The sequence below is a fragment of the Saccopteryx leptura genome, chromosome 11 (assembly GCF_036850995.1).
Source record: "Saccopteryx leptura isolate mSacLep1 chromosome 11, mSacLep1_pri_phased_curated, whole genome shotgun sequence".
NCBI lineage: Eukaryota > Metazoa > Chordata > Mammalia > Chiroptera > Emballonuridae > Saccopteryx > Saccopteryx leptura.
Window position 1 is genome coordinate 25,597,493 of NC_089513.1, and position 21,758 is coordinate 25,619,250.

The window sequence follows — 21,758 nt, forward strand, 5'->3', positions numbered from 1 at the left end:
TGAGCCCTCAGCCATGTGGGTGCCGGCAGTGCAGCTCAGACCCTAACACTCACTACTGTAGACCTGAAAGCTCCCTCCTTCTAAGCAACTCTGCTCTTAGTGCCACGGGGGAGCTTGTTTGGCTGCTCTCCTGTTTCCCTTTGCTGGTATTGCTGTTTCTGGGGGAAATATTCACTTCAGATTTGGGGAGTGACTCATCCCAGGGGTTAGGGTGGCTGTCTCCCAAAATTTTTCTCCCTGTGACTCCTAGATTACACTCTCTTCCTGCTACTCCAGTCCTCTCCTCTCTTCCCATCCCCAGAGCCCTGGGTGAGTGGTTGTGAGAGAGATGTTCTGCATGGTCCCTTTAAGAAGAATCCTGGGTCTGAGAAATCAGACTCTCACAAACAGTATCCTGACTTGTTTCCAGCTAAATACTGTCCTTATGCCTCTTCTGGGCTTTGGGGCTGCAGGCTGGGGCTTTGTTCCTGGGGCTCAGGACCCTCCCCTTTCTGCTAAACTCACTTCCCACCATGCAAGTCTCTCTCCTGGCTGCCGTTCACTCCAGGGAGCTAGGCAGCACTCTCCGCGTTTCTGCTTTTCCTACCAGTCTCGGTGTGGCTTCCTCAGTGTTCCTTGGTTGAAGAGTCCTCTTAATTTAGTCCAAAGTTGGTTTTTCCAGATGATAGTTCTTAAAATAGTTTGTAATACACTTTGGTTATAGGAGGTAGATGTTGGTACGTCCGCCTACTCCAGCGCCATCTTGTCTTCCCCTCAAATCTTTTTAGTGTTATTGAGTGGTGCATCTCAAACTGTAATGTGCATACAGGTTGCTCAGAAATCCTGTTAAAATGGAATATTAATCCAGTAGGTCTGGAGTGGAGCCTTAGGGTCTGCGTGTGTAACAACCACTGGACCACTCTAAGTAGCCAGGTGATGTCTCATCTTAATTTCTGAGTGTCACATCTATAGTTTCTTAATTTATATCTGGACATCTCATGTTGGCCACTTATTTGAAACTTTCTTCTGTCCATCCAAGGTAATTTTTGTTTCATGCACATTCAAGTAATTATTTTCTAAAATATATGTAGAAAAGAGTTCTTCGATGTTACTATCAATACAGTTACACCTACATTTGTGATTCTAAACCATCTAACATGTCAGCAAATTGCTTGGCTATTTATTTATTTATTTATTTATATTCATTTGAGAGTAGGGGAGGCAGAGAGACAGGCTCCTGCATGCTCCTTGACCTGGATCCATCTGGCAAGCCCATTAGGGGGCAATGCTGTGCCAATCTAGGGCAATACTCTATTGCTCAGCAACCAAGCTCTTCTTAGTGCCTGAGGCAGAGGCTGTGGAGCCATCCTCAAGTGCCAGGGGCCAACTCACTTCAATTGAGCCATGGCTACAGAAGGAGAACTGCAATAGAGAAAGAAAGAGAGAGAGAGAGAAATGAGAAGGTGAGGGGTGGAGAAGCAGATGGCTGCATCGTCTGTGTGCCCTGACTAGAAATTGAACCTGGGACATCCACATGCCGGGCCGATGCTCTACCACTGAGCCAACCAGCCAGAGCCACAAATTACTTGACTTTTAACCACCACCCACTTCAATTATTTCCTCATTTTAATTACCAGTTTAATTCACGTATTATAAACTGACCATGGCATACTAAAAATAATACATTCCTGATGCAGTTCCCATTCACTTTGATTATTCATTGTACGATTCCTCTTATATCAATCCAGAAAGTCCAATATTGTACTTTATGTTTCCCAGGCAGAACACACTCAAATCCTCCTAAGTATATTTGGCTCCTGATTTAATTCTAATTTTTTGGCCAAAGCCTTTTACTGCGTCTGGCTTTGCTTTAGAGGATACACAGAAAGGAAGTGCCAATCCAATGGGCAGGCTCCATCGCCACAGAAAATATCAACATCTGTCCCTCTCTGATTGTTTGATGTTCTTGGGTGGAGTGTGGAAAACTGCAGGATGCTATCACTAAATCTTAAACCCAAACTAAAATGCCTTCTGCTTTTCACACTAACTAAATAGTGAATGCCAGTTCAACACACACACACACACACACACACACACACAATGAATCCCCACCAAAGCTATTTAAAAATGATCCATTCTGAATACTCCCAATTTCTTTTACATTATTGAGGATGTGTTAAAACATGCAATTTGTAAATGCCTAACTTTAATAAGGCTTGCCCTTTTTGCAGTGTCAGGTAATATCAAGAAAGTGTGTGGTTCTGTTTGGAAGGAAAATCATGGAGATGAGGTTGACAGGTTTATGGCACTGGCCTTGCCTTATTTGCAGTAACTCATTTTATATATAGTGCTTCGCATTGGGAAAGCCAAGGGCTAAAGCCTTCTGTGATTTAACTCAAACAATAAGCAAGATTGTGGTATCAAAGAGGGCAGAAAAAGGGTCTGATGATTAGGACCATATATTAGGGGACAAGAGGAGGCAAAAGAAATCAGGATACAACAGATATGATAAGCATTACATTTTGTTAGAATTCTCCCTGCTTTAATAAATAGATAACACAACATAGTATATCCAGAAAGAGTCTGCCCTGGCTATCTGCCTTTACACAAACCCCTGGGATGGTCGCAATCTCATTCATAATAACATGAACAAGGAGTTTTTTTTCAAAAGTCAAACTATTGAAAAGTAAAACTTCATGCCTATAATTAAATAAAAGTTTATTTTGGACAGTTGAGGTATCAGGAGACAAGAGTAATGAAATAGGGGTTAGCTTTGTTTGCTTAAAGGTGACACAAAGACTGTAAAAGCTTTGATCAGTCAAAATCTATTGTCCCTGTCATGGATCCTGGCAAGACCTAGGGGACTTGTGATTGCTGAGGTCCTCACCAATGCCCAGAGCGATCCTGATGTGTTCAGTGCCAGGAATTCATCTTCTGACTCTCCATAGAGTTCAAGTTCCCAAGACTAGGGTTTCAAAATCTAAATTCTTTACTACCTTTGTGATTTATTTCTTCAATATGTTCCAAGTGTAATAAAATGGCTGTCAAGTGCCGACTTCTTGTTTCATAAGTGCCACCACTTACACTGTCCCCTATTGGTCATTTCTCAACTTAAAACATGATGTGTGATTGAGTTACCTTTAAAGCACAGTTCCTGTAAGTACATATTTCCCTGGGAGAAAACAGCTCTGGGAAACTTCCCAATAATCTTTTGCAATAAATGTTTATTAACTTTGATGACAGTGCCTGTACAGTCTTGGGAGGAATATTACTTCTGTTGGTTTTCAGCACCGGTGTGCTATGGTATTGATGGGTTTAACAGTGATGGCTTAGCTTTACAGAGAGTCTGAGTCATTCTTCAGTACCCTGGACTTTGTCCTCACTATTAACTTTTTAAAGTATAAACACTTATTTGTACCATTAAATATATCACTGTGCAAGAAACTCCTGCTAAGTTTGGGCTTCTGCATGTGTAATAATAGTGAGTCACTGAGTGTCCTCTGTGGACACATGGCAACCTGTTATTTATGTCTTCATTTAATTCTCACTTTTGCAAATAGGCTTGATCTCTGTCTCTCCATAAACATTTATCTCCACCCTCAGGTCTCTCTCTCCCTTGCGCGCGTGCACACACACACACACAAACACAAACACACACACACACACACACACACACACACACAGACCAAGGAAGACCAAAATTCAGAGAACGGCTGAAGGCTGAGTACAGAATTCACCATATCTGGATCCTAATTTTTAGCATGCTATTGCTGACCTTAAATACCTGTTTACCTATAGTTGGGTAATTTCCCTGCCCTAGGCTCACTCATCTTACTCCTCTGCACTTATATCCTTGCTTAGTAGATCCAGAATTTCCCTGTGAACTTTAGGCTTCTTTGAATCCAAGTTTTTTCCTTCTAAGCCAAGAACATGTGAGAAAAAAAAACCAAGACCCATAACCAGTCCTACAGCACTGTCCCTGGTAGGAGATGATGTCCTTTATTCAATATGAGAACTGTAGATTTTCATATTGTACTATATTTTATATTATATCACTTATACTAAAGGAGCTACAAAAATAATGTCATATGTATTTTTCTAGTTGTGGATAAGAATGAATCGACTTTATTTAATCATTTTTTTTCTGTAGAACCTGAGCAACATCATGGGTATTGTCTCCTGGCTTAAAGGTAGAAACATTGAAAATTGAAAGACTGACCTAATTAAATCTGCTTCTAACCCAGCCTCTGCTGCAGAGTTGTCAAACAACTGCAACTATAATGTCCATCTTGGTGTCCTAGTGCCAATTCATCATTGTTTCCATCACCAGGTATCCATCAAGCATTCCCAGGCGACATGGCCCTGCATGTGTCTCTAGGAGGAATTAGGCTGCTTGCACAGCTTTTTTTGTAAGAAGAATAAGGCTATTTCTCTCATTTTGTAGTTGTTATTTATATAAACAATTAAAGAGCGGTCCTTAGTTTATCAGGCTGCCCATCTCTCTTAAACGCGGTGTTACTGTATTTGGGAAGCCATAGCAAATGTACCATCAGAATCAGCTAAAGAACTTTTTAAAGTAATGGTATATCAGTCCCTGGCTGATTTCACAGTTCTGGATGCATGAAAATGAGCTGAAAGCTGCAATATCACCATGGGCCATCTCTACAGATCCAAGTTCTTTGCTTTTCATATTCAGACACAAAATTTTATAAAGGCACCATGGGAATAATAAATCTTGAAAGTAATTTATCTTAATCAAATTTTCTGTATAGGAAGAATAATTTAAGAACCAGAAAGGACAATTTATAATGAAAATTATTTTTTTTCCAATAACCAGAAACTTCCTTTCTGCTATTCCAGGAAACCCTTCTATTATCAAGGTACCAAGCAAACAGAATAAGAAAGCAGACAGGTTTTAGGACATGAAACAGAGGATAAGGAATTGAAGAGGGCTATGAAACAATTTAATAAGATTATTCTGAGTCTGACTTTCTGATAACTAAAATACTCATTTTCTAGATATCATTTATATTTCCTTAGTCACTGCTGAATTAACCCTGGCATGTAATTACTTTTCAATTAATTTCTTGGTTTTCCATATAGACGACTCTTCTTTATTATATTCTTTCTTAAACCATGTTACTTGAAATTATTAATTTTGCTCCCAGGAGTTAGACATTAGTTCTTTTTCTTAGATACAGCAATCTCCCTAATCTTCTTTGTAGCACATCTATAAATTGCCTTAAAGGGACACCTTTGGGTCTCAAGCCAATAATCTTTGTGTTCTCGGCTGGATGATGTCATCCTCCAGTCCACTTTCAGGTCTTCTATATTTTTCCAGGCAGATGATATTTGAATGACCCAGCCGTGTAGTCTAGCCTTGTCATCCTTGCAATCACACACGCATTTAGTGAGAGATTGGAGATGGGGACAAAGTAAAATTAACTTTCAACAAAGAACTAACTCCACAACTTTTTCTCTCTTGGTATAGAATTGCTCATAGTCAAAGAATTTCACAAATTTAATGCATGCTAGGTTCTCTGCTGTGGGCACCTTTGCATAGGAATGTCTTAAGGGGGATAATGATAGAAAATGATTGACCAGGGTTCATAATACAGTTATATTGCTGTATTATAGGCAAATATGAGTAAAGCAATCACTTTGATTCTGAGGTAGATTATATTGATGGTTTCTGCTATTACATGGATATAAGATCCAATGAGAAAATTTCTCTCACAAGGATCTCCTTTTTGTATGGTAGCATAAAACAAGGCTCAATTATTTTCTATCATGTAAATTGAATATAATACTAGAATTATGCATCTATCAATATTTGATAACACCCTTTCTGTTTTCTTCTCACCGTCTTTCAAAACAACCAATATAAAAAATAATAAAATCAAAAAGTATTTATGGAGCAGTAATTGTATGCACAAAACCACTTTTTAATGAGATAAAATTACCTAATCCTTTCCCCAAGCCTCTCAGACAACACTATTGAATAATGAAGATAAAAGCAAACATTACTTATCAGTTACTGCTATGTGTAGATGTTTCCCTCTAATCTCATTTAATCCTCAAAACAATGCTATATTCATTTTACACATAAGGATATTTTCACTGCTTAAGAGGTTATGGCCGTTTCCTATAAAGACATAGTGATTAGCATAATGATTCAGAGTGCAGGTTTAGACAGCCTAAAATTGAAGCCCAATTGTGCCTCTTATTCTGTGACCTTGGACAAGTTACCTAAACTCCCTGTGGTTTGGTTTTCTTATTTATGAAGTGAAAATAATATGAGTACCATGCTTAAGGTTCTTACAACCTTACCTGTATGTAATAAGGTGTGTGAAATCCTGAGCAGGGACCATAGAAAATGTTTAATAAGTAGTCTATACAGCTAATGAGGAGCACCATTGCAAATTAAACCCTAGAACCTGACTTCAAAGTCATTCCTACTATGCTATGGCCATGGGTCACAGAAGAAAGACAAACTAGGCAACACTAGATTCAAATTCAGCTTCCCACTGAAAACTTGGGATGGGGGAAGGGGTTGACAAGTTATAAACCCTCTCTATGTCTTATTTAATCATCCACAATGATAATATCTATCTAAAAGTGGTACTGAGACTTGAGAAAAAATGCAATGTGCTTGTAACTAATAGACAAGATGTAACTGTAAGTTCCTGCTTACTTCATGGCCACTTTCCACACCCTCATCTTCATATAGGCTACTTACTTGGGAGCACAGATACTTGTATGAAGAAAGTGAGACATGCTGAAGGTAATTAAAACCACTGGCAATTGGAGGGATTGGGGAAGTTCTCAGAGAAGAAGAGAGATTAAGCTAGATGTAAAATGCAGATAGAGAAGGAAACAAACAAGTAAGAGACCGGGTTGAGGCTAAGTCAAAGTTGTGGAAAGGGACAGGTAGGGAGAGCTTTTGAGCATCAATGTATATAGAATTGCAATGGAAATTAGAGACTCTTGTATGGGTGATTATATGATAAATCCCATGAAGGATTCAGGAAGTTAGAATTAGGAAATAGTATCATCTGCTTTCAAATTAGATTTTACATTATACAGATCACCATGAATATTATACTAGAAACAAATAAGGTCCAGTAATAAATCATTCCCATACATAGCTCTTTATTCTTTACATAATCCTAATTAAATTTCTTAGAGCATCCATATTTTTCTGATGATTTAGGTTCATATTTTTTTTCACATTGATCAATGGTACTATTTAACTTTTTAATTATATATGTAATAAAAGTTAATGCATTAATTAACTTTTTACATTATAAGAAGGAAAAAAGACTTGATTGTTATTTATTAGCCCTTGTTGAATAAAACGACAATGGCAGTAAAAGGAGAAAAAACTAAAGATAATTCATGAGAGAAGAGTGTCATTGTCTAGAAAGCTATTGTCTGGCAATACTTGGCTTGTAAAACTTGGTATAGCCCTGGGTACCCTGTCTGTCTCTGTGTCATACAGGAAATGAAAAGTCTTGTGATAATTAAAACACACACACACAGACACACACACACACACACACACACACACACACACACACAAAGATCAGTAGTGGAAAACAAAGGAAGCTGTAGCTTGAAAAAGTACCAATTTCATCTGGATAAAAGTAATTAGGGATATCCTAAAATATGTTCAAGACTTAAACATTGAACATTTCTTTCAGCTTTTTTGAATCCCTAACTTGTGGGTTAATTATTAAACAAAGTTATATTCTTTTTGAGTTAATGAGCTATTTCAAAGCAAGAATAATGTATATTACAAATACTTAAATAATATTCCTTTTTTCAATTATTCAGATTTACACTAATGATTAGCATGTAGTTAACACTAAAATGGTTTTTTTAACTAATTTTCTTTTTGTAAATTGAGTTATAATATTAGTTTAAAAGGTATTCGAGAGATCATCTCCTGATTTAAGCCCATATGTCAAATTTTGAATGGATGCCCACATTCATTATCTATCCTATATGGAAATGTATTATCTTTTTTAACCTATTTTATTACTGTGGCTCTCAGCAAAGGGCACCCCCCACTCCCCCTAGAAAAAATAATTCCTCCACGTACATTTAATCGGTCCCTCATTTATTGCAAATTCTCTTTCTGTAATATTTATCAATTCCATTTGTCCCTTCAAGCCCCTGCTGCTGGAGTTTCATATTGAGCATTGGTTTCTTCTTACCCAGCCTTCCCACAGCAGTCTCCTACCAGGAATCCCTGCACATTGTGATGCCACTTCTTATCTGTTGTTTCATTTCTGCCAGTGGATTTTGTTTTCAAAATGAGGTTTGAATAAGTCACTTCCCTCTAAAAAATCCTTTCATGATTGCCCACTGCTTTTAGGAAAAAATTGTGAATGTTCAGCATGGCATAATGGGCCTTTGGAAATATAACGTTGGGCTTTCTTTCCACCCTTCATCTGGACCTTGGTCACCTTGCTCTACAGCTATATCAAATTACCAGAAATTCCTGTATGTAGTATGTTGCCTGCGCCTTCGTGACTTCGCCTTTGTTCCTACCCCACGTGCATTATTAGCATACACTTACTATTCAAGAATCAGGATTGCCTTCTCAGAAAACTATTAATAAGTACTCAGCTCCAGGTTTAGATTGCATTCCTCTCCTCTTTGCCTAAATAAGAACCTATGATTAACTATCATAACATTGAGTGTTCATCAGTCAACTATGAGTTCCTTGAAGATAGAGTTTGTGTATTTCAACTTTCTCCCAAAACTTAACAGAGTACCTAACTATCGTGCAATTGTTTGTTGAACAAAAGTACAGAAGAACACAGAAGTATATCTAATGCATTCATTGTGGATAAAAGTTAAGGAAATTGAACTAGAGCTATTGTTAGGATTTGTCCTAATTAATTTAATGAGCTAGTGTTAGCCATTGTGAATCCTAGTTCTTTCTAAATGATCTTTCTATCAAACCCTTGACAAATTCCAGGTAGTTCTTATTGTGTCAATTGTTTATGAAGTGGAAATGCAGGCTGTCTTTGAAATTTCACTTGCCAGGATTTACTGTCATCATGTATGTCAGTGATGGTTTGCCAGTTATCTCTTCATAATTCACTTTACTTTCACTCCAAAGAGTTGGAGTTCTATACTAGCTTTGTTACAATTTTTATATTAAGAAGAGCAAATAATAGAAAACAACCCTAACCAAGTAAAAAGGGGTGTATATTCTAGTACAAACAGTTTATTTTCAAGTCACTATAGCATGTGGTTAAATAGTTTTAGAAACCAGTACCTTGATTATATTCTCTTCTCTACGAACTCATTAATTCAACAACAAAAAATAAACGAACAACTCACATTCCTGTGATAATAAAAAGACTATCAAACAAGGTGTGCTCATGAGAGCAGAACACCAATTGATTGAAATGCTATATTTTAAACAGATGGAATAGCATCATATATTTGAGTTGAGGTTTAAAAAATATCATATTGGATAATTTGACTCTGAGACCACAGTACAATATTGGAAAAATAAACCATATAAATCATTCCAAATAAAAGAGTTTTAAAACTCTTGATAAATGTTGTTTAGTGAGAGCTTAGGACTAGTTATTACAGTTTTTTATATGTTACTTTTTATAACAACCCAATAATAAGTATTATTATTAACCTCACTTAATAAAAGAAGAAACTGAGAAACAATAAATTATTTACTAACTTTCCCAAAGTCACAGGCATCAAGTGATAGAGGTAAGATTCAAATCCAGAATATGTCTGAATCTTCTAGTACTCATTTCCTTACTATTTCACCAGAGTGACAATGGGTGTCATCTCAGGGCTTTGTTGGGGAGGAAGCATATTTTTCATGTCACCATAACAAATCCAATAAAAAGAACCAACCAGTGACATGTTGAAATTTAATAATGGATTCGCAATCTATCCTAAACTGTACGTCTCCTTCAAATACTACTCTGTCAGATAATTATGTAGACCTAATCCTACCTCCATGTCATTTTTTATTTGAACAGATGTCATGCCAGGTCCAACTCATTCTATGCTTTTATAATTGTAAAATTGATAAATTGAAATAAAAGACTTTTGCTTTAATCTGTTAACCCTTCACCTTCCTGGGTTTGTTCCACATTCCAGACTGTCAGGATTGCTCTAACTCTTTCTCTGATATCCAGTTTATTAACCTTTGCCCTTAGATTCATCCCAATTCATACATGTTTTAAAAAGTAACATATAGTTTAAAATAACATATGAACCAGAAAGTGCTTTAAAAAGTGTACTATTATAAAGATTATTATAATTATTGGTGTTACTAATATAAATAAACATGATCTGGGGAAGACCATGGTTACTGGGCCAAGGCCAGAATGTTTTAAGAAGAGCATCCAAAAACCCAAAATCATTCAATGCACAAGGTCCTAACTGGAAAATTTCATACAGGGTGAAGAGAGATTTCATGAGGCAAGAGAAAACTATGTGTATACTTCATTGCCCTTTTGGTATGAGAGCCAGCTGACTAGGGCAGGTGAGGAAAAAAACCTCTTTCTTTACTCATCTTGGGTTAGGTTCTTAGGCTAGGCCCCTATAAATTTGACTGAAAAAGGACAGATTAATAAGAGAAAGAGTACAAACTTATTTAATGTAAGTTTTGTACCACACTGGAACCTTTATAAAAAAATGAAGACCTGAAGATGTGGTCAAGTTTAGGCAATTTTATGGTAGGTTTAAGGAAGAGTGGAAAGTTACAGAAAATGTGATATGACAAAAGAATATGAGATAAGGATAGTAAACTGGTAGATAGGGTGCTTAGTAAGGCCTGATTGGTCAGGTTCTTCTCAGCATCCCTCTGTCTTTGGACATAAAGATGCTCTTTTCTTTGGGTAGAGGGAGAGCAGCTCTCATGTGAGGGTCTTTCGACTGTGGTAGGGAAGACGGGGGAGGTCAGCGTCCTTTCCATACCTGCCATTTTTCAGATTCCTTCAGCTGAAAATATCTAGTATAGGAAGGTATATTTGGGGTTAAGTGTTCTAGAAAATAATAAGAATATAAATTCTGATATAGACTAAATATTAATGTCCATGGTAATTTCACCTGACAAATTATGTAGATTCTAAAACTGAGCACTTTGGGACTATCTGGTTACCTTCTCCCATTCCCATGAATGAAACTCTAATAATTGCCTCTATTAATTATTATTCTCTAAAAATGAAGCTAAAGAAAAAGACACATTTACTTGTGGTAGTCAATGTATACAGCACATCAACAGTGTGTTATTTACTTAGGGAGATGGGTTTTATTCTAAATGATAAAATACTTGAGAAATGATTGGTGAAAATGACTATTTTTCTTCTTTGTTTCACTGAGTAAAAAATAAACTGTCAGCATAGAACAAATAAGCAATACCTGGTAATATTGAGTTTTAATATCCATCATTTCTTTTTATGTCCCATCAATCATCCTTGAAAATCACCCAGTGAAGATGAATAGAATTTTTAATGTCCTGAAAAGTGCCATTTCTTTCTGTTAGCAAAGGGTTTATGGGGAGAGGAAGAGAAAGGGAAGTAAAGGGAAGGGGAACGTTCTGGGGAAGGGAAACCCTCAGCCAAATGGAGAAGAGTTAAGTGTTGCATTTTCAGTCTTCCTCTCTGGTCTACCACCATTCCCCCAAACAAACAGTACCGTTTTCTAATCTATCCCTGAACCCTCAGATCTCAACTCCTTCTTTTTTTATAGTCCTCATCCTATATCTACTCATGACATTGCTATTCTAAGAGAATAATAATTGGTGGAAAGAATCTAACTTTTGGAGGCATAGACTTGGCTTTTGACTGGGTTGCTGAGTTCCATGCATTCTGCTATAACTATATTGAATTATAGTTTTGTGTTAGAAGGCACAAAAACATCATTGCTGGATTCTTCTTTCTAAATGTTAGTGTTATAGGAACTTAGAATCCATTATACCCTTTGAGAAGACACAATAGAACTCCATTTATATTAGAGATGCATTAATTAGAGTAAGAGAATGGTGGCATCCAAGTGGAGATTAGGATTCCTCTGACCTAATTTCTGATTCAGCAGTCTTTTCAGTCTACCCCAAAGTTCGAACTCTTTAGTACTAAATGCTGCAAAGGGAATTAACAAGGGGTCTTTGAATATCTTTGCCAAACTCCATGAAGATCCTATTCTACCACCATTCTTAGTACCTCCCTATTACTTTGAGTTGAGAAGGATTTTATTATTCTGATTAGAGGCATCCCAGGAGGGTGGCCATCTCATCATACTCAAGTTTCTTAGCATGGTAACATGCCCTTCTTGCAAAATATCCATGCTGTGTCTTCTCATGAGACTGTTTCTGCTCTTCAACTCAATGTGTCTTAGAATATGTTTGTAAATATAAGTGCTGGTGGAAAAACAAAAGAACTATCAACTATTGTCACCAGAGCTTAACTGTAAATTAAGAGATAATTTGATATTATTTATTTATTTATTTAAATATATATTTCTTATCTATGCTTTCAGATTATTCATCAACTATTTATGGTCAACTCATGAAGAACACACATTTTTAGTTAAGAGAGAAGAGTTACTAAGAAGCAATTAACATGATAGAAAGTATCTGACTTTGGAGTCCTATGAACCTACCAATTTGTTTCATGATTGATCTATAACACATGATTTTTAAAATATTTTTTAGTTGTTCCTTAAAGGAATTTTGAAAGATCAGGTATCCAACTCACACACCTTAATATCTAATATTCCCTTCTAAATTTAATTCCTTTAGAAGGATATAATTGCCAGATTAATGATATTTTAAATAAAAATATTATATTTCTTATAAGTATATTTATTAGACCATAAAAGACATAGTAATCCAATAGTTACTATAATTCTTTTAAAACTACATGAACAAGTTCTTTAATAGTGGATAATATGACATTTTTCCTGTTCTTCTTGGAAATAGTATATTCATTAATTTTTTTCCACAAAAGTTCATCCTACTGTAACACTTCTTTATATTTTAATAATGATCTTGTAATCATCTTACTGTTTTATGGCAGTTGTCACCATCAAACATGCTGCTAATGCACATGTATATATAAATATATATTTGTTAATGTATATGTAAATATGTGCCCATTTTTATTTTTTGTTCCCACCATGCACTAGAACAGTGGTTCTCAAAGTGTGTGCCAGGGTGCACTGGTGCACCCTAGAAGATTTCCAGGTGCCCCCTATGGTATTCCAGAAAAATATGTGCCTGTTGGGGACAAAAAATCCAACAGGGTTTTTGAAGTTTAGATTTTGGGGGGACAGAGGTGTGGGGAATTGGCTGTAAGCTAACAGTCTGAACAATCCCCCACATCACTTGTCTGATTAGGTTGCAAAAGACTGTTAAGCTGTGGTGCTGGATTGCTTACACTACCACCCCCCCATGTTCCCCAGAAAGACTGGAAGCAAGTTTCTATCCTTTGTTTTGTGTAAAGTTAAGATAATATGTATGGTGGGGGTTTTCTGCACTCAACACAATTAAAAGTAAAAAGAGAGGAATTCTTCAATGTATTGATGAGGAAATGAGAGTTTGCCTTCCAAATATATGCCCAAACATTGAAGAAATCACTAGGACACATCAGGCTCATGTTTCTCATAAACACAAGAATGAAAAAGCTTAACACATTCACACCGGCACCTGCCGAATTTACTAAATCTTACTAAGAATGTATTTATATAATATATAAAAATATAAGTTGTCATTTTTAAAATTTTTAACCCCTCTTTTTTATGAATTCTAAAAAAGTATAACAAAAATGTAACATAAAAAGGTTTTTTAATGTCAGAATTAATTTAATTTTGTCATATTTATTTCATTTAATAACCATAAAAGCACATTTGGACTTTATATATACTTTTTAATATTTGACTAAATTATTATAACATATTTCTCAGAAATTTGTATATAGTGTGCCTACAATTATTTGTAGGATTTTAAATACACCCCAACTTCAAAAAGTTTGAGAACCACTGCTCTAGAATGTAAGTCCCTAGAAGGCAGAGGTCCTTTTTGTTCACTGATACATTCTAACACCTAAAGCAGGGTCTGCCACATGATGGATGGTTTTGAATAGATGAAAGAAAGAATAAATGAATGAATGAAGGTCAGAAAGGGGTATAGGGAGTCCTAGTGAGGAGGAATGAGTTTCCATTTAAATTCAGTGGTGAAAGAACACCTCCCAAAGGAGGTTACATATAAATAGTATTCTGAAAGAGGCAAGCCAAACAGTTATGGGGGAATCAGTGATCCGGCAGAGGAAGCACCACCAGCAAAGTTCTTCCTTTGGAAGTATTATGGCTGGAAAGTTTTGAAAAACTGCCAGAAATCCAATGTGGGTTGAAAAGAATGATTAACTAGAAGACAGAACTAGAATAGAATTAACAGAACCAGATTCTAATAGATGACGAGTTAGTGGTGATGACGTTGAGAATGATGAGAGCGAAAGCAAGGAAGGAAGAGATATTGCAGAATATTTAATCTCGATGCAGCTCTAAGTGTCTTTCCTTTCTCCTCTTATTTTTCAGACAACAAAACTGACACAGCAAGTTTAAGTAATTTTATCAAGGTACTATGACAAGCCAAGTGAGGAATGGGAATAAATCTTAATGATCAGACTCCCATTTCAACTGTCCTACTCCACAGACAGGCCTTCAAGTCCCAAAAAGAAAGCAATGACTTGTCAACCTCAACCTCTGTATAATTAGATTATATCACTCTCCAGTGTTTCAGTTAGTACTTCCCATAAATAACAAATTTATTCTCTTTCCCTCTCCTTTTTATTTTTGAGGGGGGAGGTAGGTAGTATAAAAATGAATATTTTAATCTTTTAAAATTTTTTTGAAAAATGACTCCTTTCCTTCTATAATATCCCTTTTCCATAACAGTCTCTGCCTTTGGGCAAATGCCACTGACATTCTGAGAAGAGTGATATATAATATTATCAGATTTTTCATATTGGTAAATTTGATGGTTTAATACTGAATTATGCAAAACAAAAAGCAATTGGTTTAAATGAAACTTTAAAATGAAATAGTAAATTATTGGACTATCTGAATAATAAAATGGAAATTTAAACAAAAAACATATGCATGAAAAAGAAGAGTTTAATCAAAACATGTTTGCTTTAAAAAATGATTATATGTTATCTCTTACCACTACTTTTGTATGAACATTGAAGATGTAATTGCCCATTATTTAATTGTATGCAATTAATGAATATTTTGTAAAGGTCTGGGCAAGCACTACATTTACATAAGATATGTTAATGGTATGGCTACTAATAAAAGAAAATATCTTTGATATAAAATCCATCAGGTACTTCCTGATGTTATCTGTAGCTTAATGTTAAGTAAATGTCCATTACTCTAATGGAAAAAGGTATACATTTTTTGCTAATAAGGGTCATCCACTAACTGTAATACTTTTAGAAATCACAAAGACAGAGGATGGATAATTAAACTGTTGTAGAGCCTGACAATAGAATATTATTCCGAGAGAAAAAGAAATGAGCTCTCATGCCATGAAGGTAAGTGTGAATGAACTTTAACTTACCTATTAAAAAATAAATTCAAATTGGCTTTTAAAACAAAATCCAGCACTATGTAGGATACAATAAACTCAACTAAGATACAATAATCTAAACATGGGTAAAAGCAAAAACATAGGAAGATAGACCAAGCAAATGAAAAAAAAAAATGAAGCAACAATTACAATCTTGTTATCAGACTAAAGTGACTAAATGAGATGAATAAAGTAATTTTTTAATAATAAAATCCACAAACAACAATGAGAATATTTCTGTTAAAAATACTTATGCAACAAATAACAGCATTGTCTATAATTGGTGAATTCATACTTCATTCTCAATATAAGACCAAAAAGTGGGAAAAATAAGACTATTAAAGTTAAAATCAATACAATAAATTTTATGAATGCATATACTAAATACTACCTTCTTATCAATATACTTTATCAAACATATTAATTATATGTTAAGACACTAAATGCATTAGTAAGTTATGTAAAGTAGCACTATTAAAAATATTGCTCTTTGATCACAATACAGTAAAACTGAACCTGAAAATAAAATAAGAAGTCTCTTCCAGCTGGAAATTAAAAAAATTTTTTTATCAACTTGTAGATGAAAGAAAAAATACAAATATAAATTTCTGGAAAACAATATCAGAATACATTTGGGATATATAAAGCAGACATCAGAGGACAATTCATTATCTAAAAATATTTTACCAACAAAAATTAAACAAATAAAACTGAGTTAACAATAAGTTAACCAAAGCAAAACAAACAAACAAAAACTCCTAGACACAAATAACAATGTAGGGATTGCAAGAGGGAAAAGGGGATCAGGGAAAGTGGAGGAGGGTGGAGGCGGGAGAGATGGTGATGGAGGAGGGAGACTTGACTCGGGGTGGTAAACGCACATGTATTGTAGAATTGTGCACCTGAAACCTGTAAAATTTTATTAAGCAATGTCACCCCAATAAATTAAATAAATTTTCTTAGATACTTGTTGAGATCCAACCAGTTTTTGTGTTTGCCTCCCATCACCCCACTCCTTCCTTAGCATTCTTATTTCTGGCTAGTGTACTTCTGAGTTCAGGTTTACAGTCTCAGAGACAAGAATTGCTAAATGTACATGGGCAATGATTTTGATTGAGTGAGTTTCTGAATACCATAAATTAATCCTTATAGCATTTAGAGGTTCGGTACTGTGTAGAACATTTTAAAACTATTTCAAAGACTCTTCCATTATTAAGAGACTACAGGGTAAACCTTGAAAAATGTTCTGAATCTGTTCACTTACGAGATTTTCTAAAATGTGTAGAGAAGTTATCCTGGCCTCAATGTGAGATTGCTCCTGTTCAAAAATTTCCAAGATGATTCTTGTTGTCTTTTATAGGATAGAAAACCTACACCCACCATAAGTTCTAGGATAATAGTTGTAAAATTTATTTCTAATATCTTGTCATGTTTTCCTGTCTTTCCTAAATATATTGAGGATAAATTGGCCATGCTTGCCAAGTGGATTTAGTTAACTTGATTCATTGAGCAGGTCTGTGTTCAAGTGTTAGGAAGTTTGTATGCTTTATCTCTTTTTAAACAAAAGGCTCATTTCTGATATATGTGGGTATTTGTTAGGACAAGTGTTTTTACTTAGGGGTCTATTGATCTCTACTTATCTCTCAATGTTGTGAACACATGTATATGTGAATGCACCTGTCAAAGAAGACATAGATCTTCACTTTCATTAGATACTTAAAAACCAATGTAGTAAGACATTTTATAGTCAATACAGTTGAAATATATGAAAAGAAAAGAGGAATTATGATTGATTTTCTCACAGAATGGCTCTTTGGTAAAGAAAAATAAGAACCCAAAATTTTGAGGATGTACACCTATACATCATAAAATGAGTGAGATTTAGTCTCCAGTTGGATTGATAGTATTTATATTTAGCAGATTACTTATAATTGTTTGTTTTACATATCTCTGCAAAAAGAAATGGGTCTGAGACGCCATATCGGGTATCTGCTTTGTAAAACAGAAAAGAAACTTTTGCAGATCAATCTTTCTAAAATTATCTTTGAAGTTCTGGGACAATGCTCAGCTAACTCTCTCTTTGATTTTGTCTCAGTGGCAGATCAGACGATTTGAGAATTGAAGGCCTTTTCCAATTATATAATAAGCAGCAGGTTTCCAGTAAAGTAAAATGTCCTTTATCTAAAATAGGTGTTCTTATAAATAAGTGTAACGGGTAAATCCTTGACTGATTCATTTACTTTTTATACTGGTTCTTTGATTGTGAAGTCTAATATTAAATATATCTACTAGTTTTATTGTTTTGTTTTTAAGTGGGAGGCAGGGAGGCAGACAGAGAGACTCCCAATACTCCTCAACTGGGATCCACCTGGCAACCCCCTACAGGGTGATGCTCTGCTCATCTGGGACTACAGCTTCATTGCTCGACAGCCGAGCTATTTTAGTGCCTGAGGCAAAGACCATGGAGCCATCCTCAGTGCACGAGGCCAACTTGCTCAAACCTTTTGAGCTATAGCTGAAGGAGAAGAAGAGAGAAAGAAGGGAGAAGGGTGGAGAAACAGATGGTCACTTCACGTCTCCTCTGTGCCCTGACTGGGAATTGAACCCGGGACTTCCACGTACTGGCTGACACTCTACTGCTGAGCCAACAGGCCAGGCCCATCTGTCAGATTTTAAAATGCTTATATATTTTTCCTTAAATTTTTTCTAAACTTCTTCAGCTTTCCACATGTTTTCTTATATTTTTGGTAATTAACTTAGCCCATAATTATACACAATGTTTTCTAACACTTCTTGGTAGCTTCCATGACTATGATGTACTGGCACCTGGTAGGTCAAGAGTTTCAGTGGTTGAATAGTGTGACATTTGTGCAGAGATATGGGTGATAATTAGCATTGTTGAAGAAAACCACATCTAGACAGTAATTAAAGCATTAAAAATAGATTTTATTCAGAAACTATTACAATATGGACAAGAGACCTCAATTTGGAACTGGTCTCAATTCCAGATGCAGCCAGGGACAAGTAAGTGGTAATTATAGCCTATAGCAGGGTGGGGGTCAGTGGATGGAAAATTACTAAGAGAAAACAACAGGAATATGGGGGATTTTGTTTAATCAGACTTAATAGAATATTTCCTGAAAGTATGTCAGGTAATCAGAGGTCATCTGGGAAAAGTTGAGGAATGAATATCATGGGTGAACAGATATCTAGTGTGCTAATTCACTCTGACTCAGCACGATTCTTGATAAGACTGGGTGAAGCAGAGATGACACAGAAGCAAAAAGTTAAGACCTACTTTAGTGGAAGGTTCAGAGGAGCCTGTCTCAAGTTTGGTCAAAGGAGTGTCTTAGTATGATGCCAAAAGGAAGAAGAAGGTGAAGGCCATTCTAAGCCATAAGAGAAAGGCATGCTCATGGAGGAAAGAACTTCAGTAATTCTGAGATCACAGAGTAGTTTGTTTGGGTTGTGGTATAAATTGAGACTGAAAAAGTATGATAGGCATATGCTAACATGACTTGTTAATGACTGTGGTCTTTATCTTAATGGTTGCTGACATATGAAGTAATTATTTTTTAAATGATTCTGGGGAGACATCATGAAAGTTCTAATGGAATGGAAAGAAAATAGCTACAGAGAATTCAGGGTTTTGTTTTTTGTTTGTTTGTTTGTTTATTGCAATAGAAATTTTCAAAAGAAATAAGATTTTGAACTGGAAAAAATCAGAAAGAATCAGAACATATTTGAAATATATTTTGGAAGCAAAACTAAAAATTCATGGTGACCAGATGGAGGACATGAGAGAAGTGTTCAAAGACATCTTTAAGATTTTAGCCTAAACAGCCTGACCAGGCGGTGGCGCAGTGGATGGAGCATCGGACTGGGATGTGGAGGACCTAGGTTCGAGACCCTGAGGTTGCCAGCTTGAGCAAGGCTCACCAGCTTGAACCCAAGGTCGCTGGCTTGAGCAAGGGTTGCTCGGTCTGCTGAAGGCCCGCGGTCAAGGCACATATGAGAAAGCAATCAATGAACAACTAAAGTGTTGCAACGCGCAGCGAAAGGCTGATGATTGATGCTTCTCATCTCTCTCCGTTCCTGTCTCTCTCTTTCTTTCTCTGTAAAAAAAAAATTTTAGCCTAAATAATTGACAATCAAAAGATGGATGATAAATAAAAGTGAAGTAGTCACCAGAGGAAAGGGGTTGGGGGGAGGGGTTAGGGAGAAGGGCAGTAAAGAGGGACAAATACATGGTGATGTGTACACAACACAATCAAAGTTCAGATGCTATAGAAATGTTTATAACTGAAACCTATGTACTCCTATTAAATTTAATTTTCTAAATAAAATTATTTAAAAACATAATGAGTGAATAAATGCATATCTCTTTGCTTTGAGCAGGGTGGAATGGGGATATCTTCATTTTACTTTTAAATTTATGGAGTCTGAGCTATCTTTGAAATTTAGTTGATTGACTAGCCAAGTCAATTGTTCCTTATGAGACCAGGCATCTGACCTCTGTGACAGTAAACCAGCCAGAGACTAAGAGATGGAGGAGATTGCTATTTTAAAATTCATGAAAAATATTTTCCAAATTCTCCTTGATATCCATTTAATAAACATATTGCTTTCAGTTTGTTTACCTGAAATATTTTAACTCCTAAGGCTATCTGTAAGGTTATTGATTTGCATTTCAAAAACTTGTCCTAAACTGTCAAATTGAGTGGTACTTTCATCTGGAGACTTCCTTTGTTGGTGCAAAGACAGGAGGTAAATTGTTCAAGTGTAAACAGAAATTCTGTTTCACAGGGTCAGGTTCCATTTCTTTGCATTTCTCAGCAGGGGTAGATTATTGTCTTGTACAGATTTGTTTAATATAACTGTGTTCCTTGCTCTGGACATTAGCTGAAGTGTGTGCATACTGATAAAGGGAACCAGAGACAAACAATAAGTGGAAAAATAGATTTTATTCAGTAACTATTGAAATGGGGGGAAAATAACTTATGGTAAAACTGTACTCAATTCCTAATACAAAAAAAAAAAAACTGGGGATTTATAGGCAAGGAGTGAGGGAAGGCTTTGTTGGCTAGAAAATTATGAAGAGGAAACATCAAGAGCAGAGGGTGGTGTTTGCTGAACAGACTCGAAAGGATTGTTGCTAAAGACAGCCCACAATGATCAGACATCAGGAGTTACCCCAGTATATTTAATTAAAAATTTTATAAAAGAGTAGGGGATGAGGAATTGGATCCGATATTGAATTGATCAAATATCAAGTGTGGTAGAGTCTTACTAAACTGATTTATAGGGATTCTTGCTGCATCTGGGGGTATACAGGTATTGCCAGGACAGGAACCAAGGTCAACGCCTATTTGAGAAGATAAGTTAGGAACCTGATTCAAGTTTGGTTAAGGAGAGAGCCCATGTCTCTCTCTTTCTCTCTCTCTTGGAAAAAAGGAAGAGTACTATTATATACAAATTTTTTCCAAGTTTGTTCCTTTACTTCAGAATGCCCCATCTCCTAGTAATGAAAATTTAAAAGAGGAAACATTATAAGAGAAACATTGAAAATGTACTGTAAATGTATATATTTAAGAAGAATGTGGAGAATTAGAGGAGATACTAAGAAAGTAATGAAAATTAATAAAAGATTCGAAACAACATGGATTGGGCAAAATAAAAGTGACCTAAACACTTTCAACTGTGAGAAGCTAAGGATAATAACTTATGTAATACTTTATAACTAATAAGACTTCAGAGATTATCTTTTTATTTTAAAGATGAGAAGTTAAGTCCCAGAAAATGTTCTGGACCTTTAGTAGAAAGATCTTCCCAACCAATACCAACACTGTAACCAGAATAAGCTAAACAATTTATATCTTGTTTACATTCCTCTTATATCAAGAGCCTTCTAATTTTTACTTCAATGCAATTTTTGTTGAAATACACTAAAAATTTGGACATATTTATTCCAGAGAATTATCTGGCATCATTGTTCACTCTAGATACATTTTTTCTTCTACAATTTCCTCTTATGAACATCACTTTGTGGTTCATGTTGTGTAATTAGTTACTCATAGCAATAAGTCACTCATTTGAACCTATTAAAAGACTGACTGAGTACATTGGAGACTATCTTGTTGATAAATTGGTGAATTTT

At 35.6% G+C, this 21,758-nt stretch overlaps 1 protein-coding gene across 1 annotated transcript in view; it reads left to right on the top strand.

Annotated features, from left to right (window-relative positions):
* RIT2 (Ras like without CAAX 2) overlaps positions 1-21,758 on the top strand; it is a 356,472-nt gene that overhangs the window by 54,821 nt on the left and 279,893 nt on the right. The window lies entirely within an intron of this gene.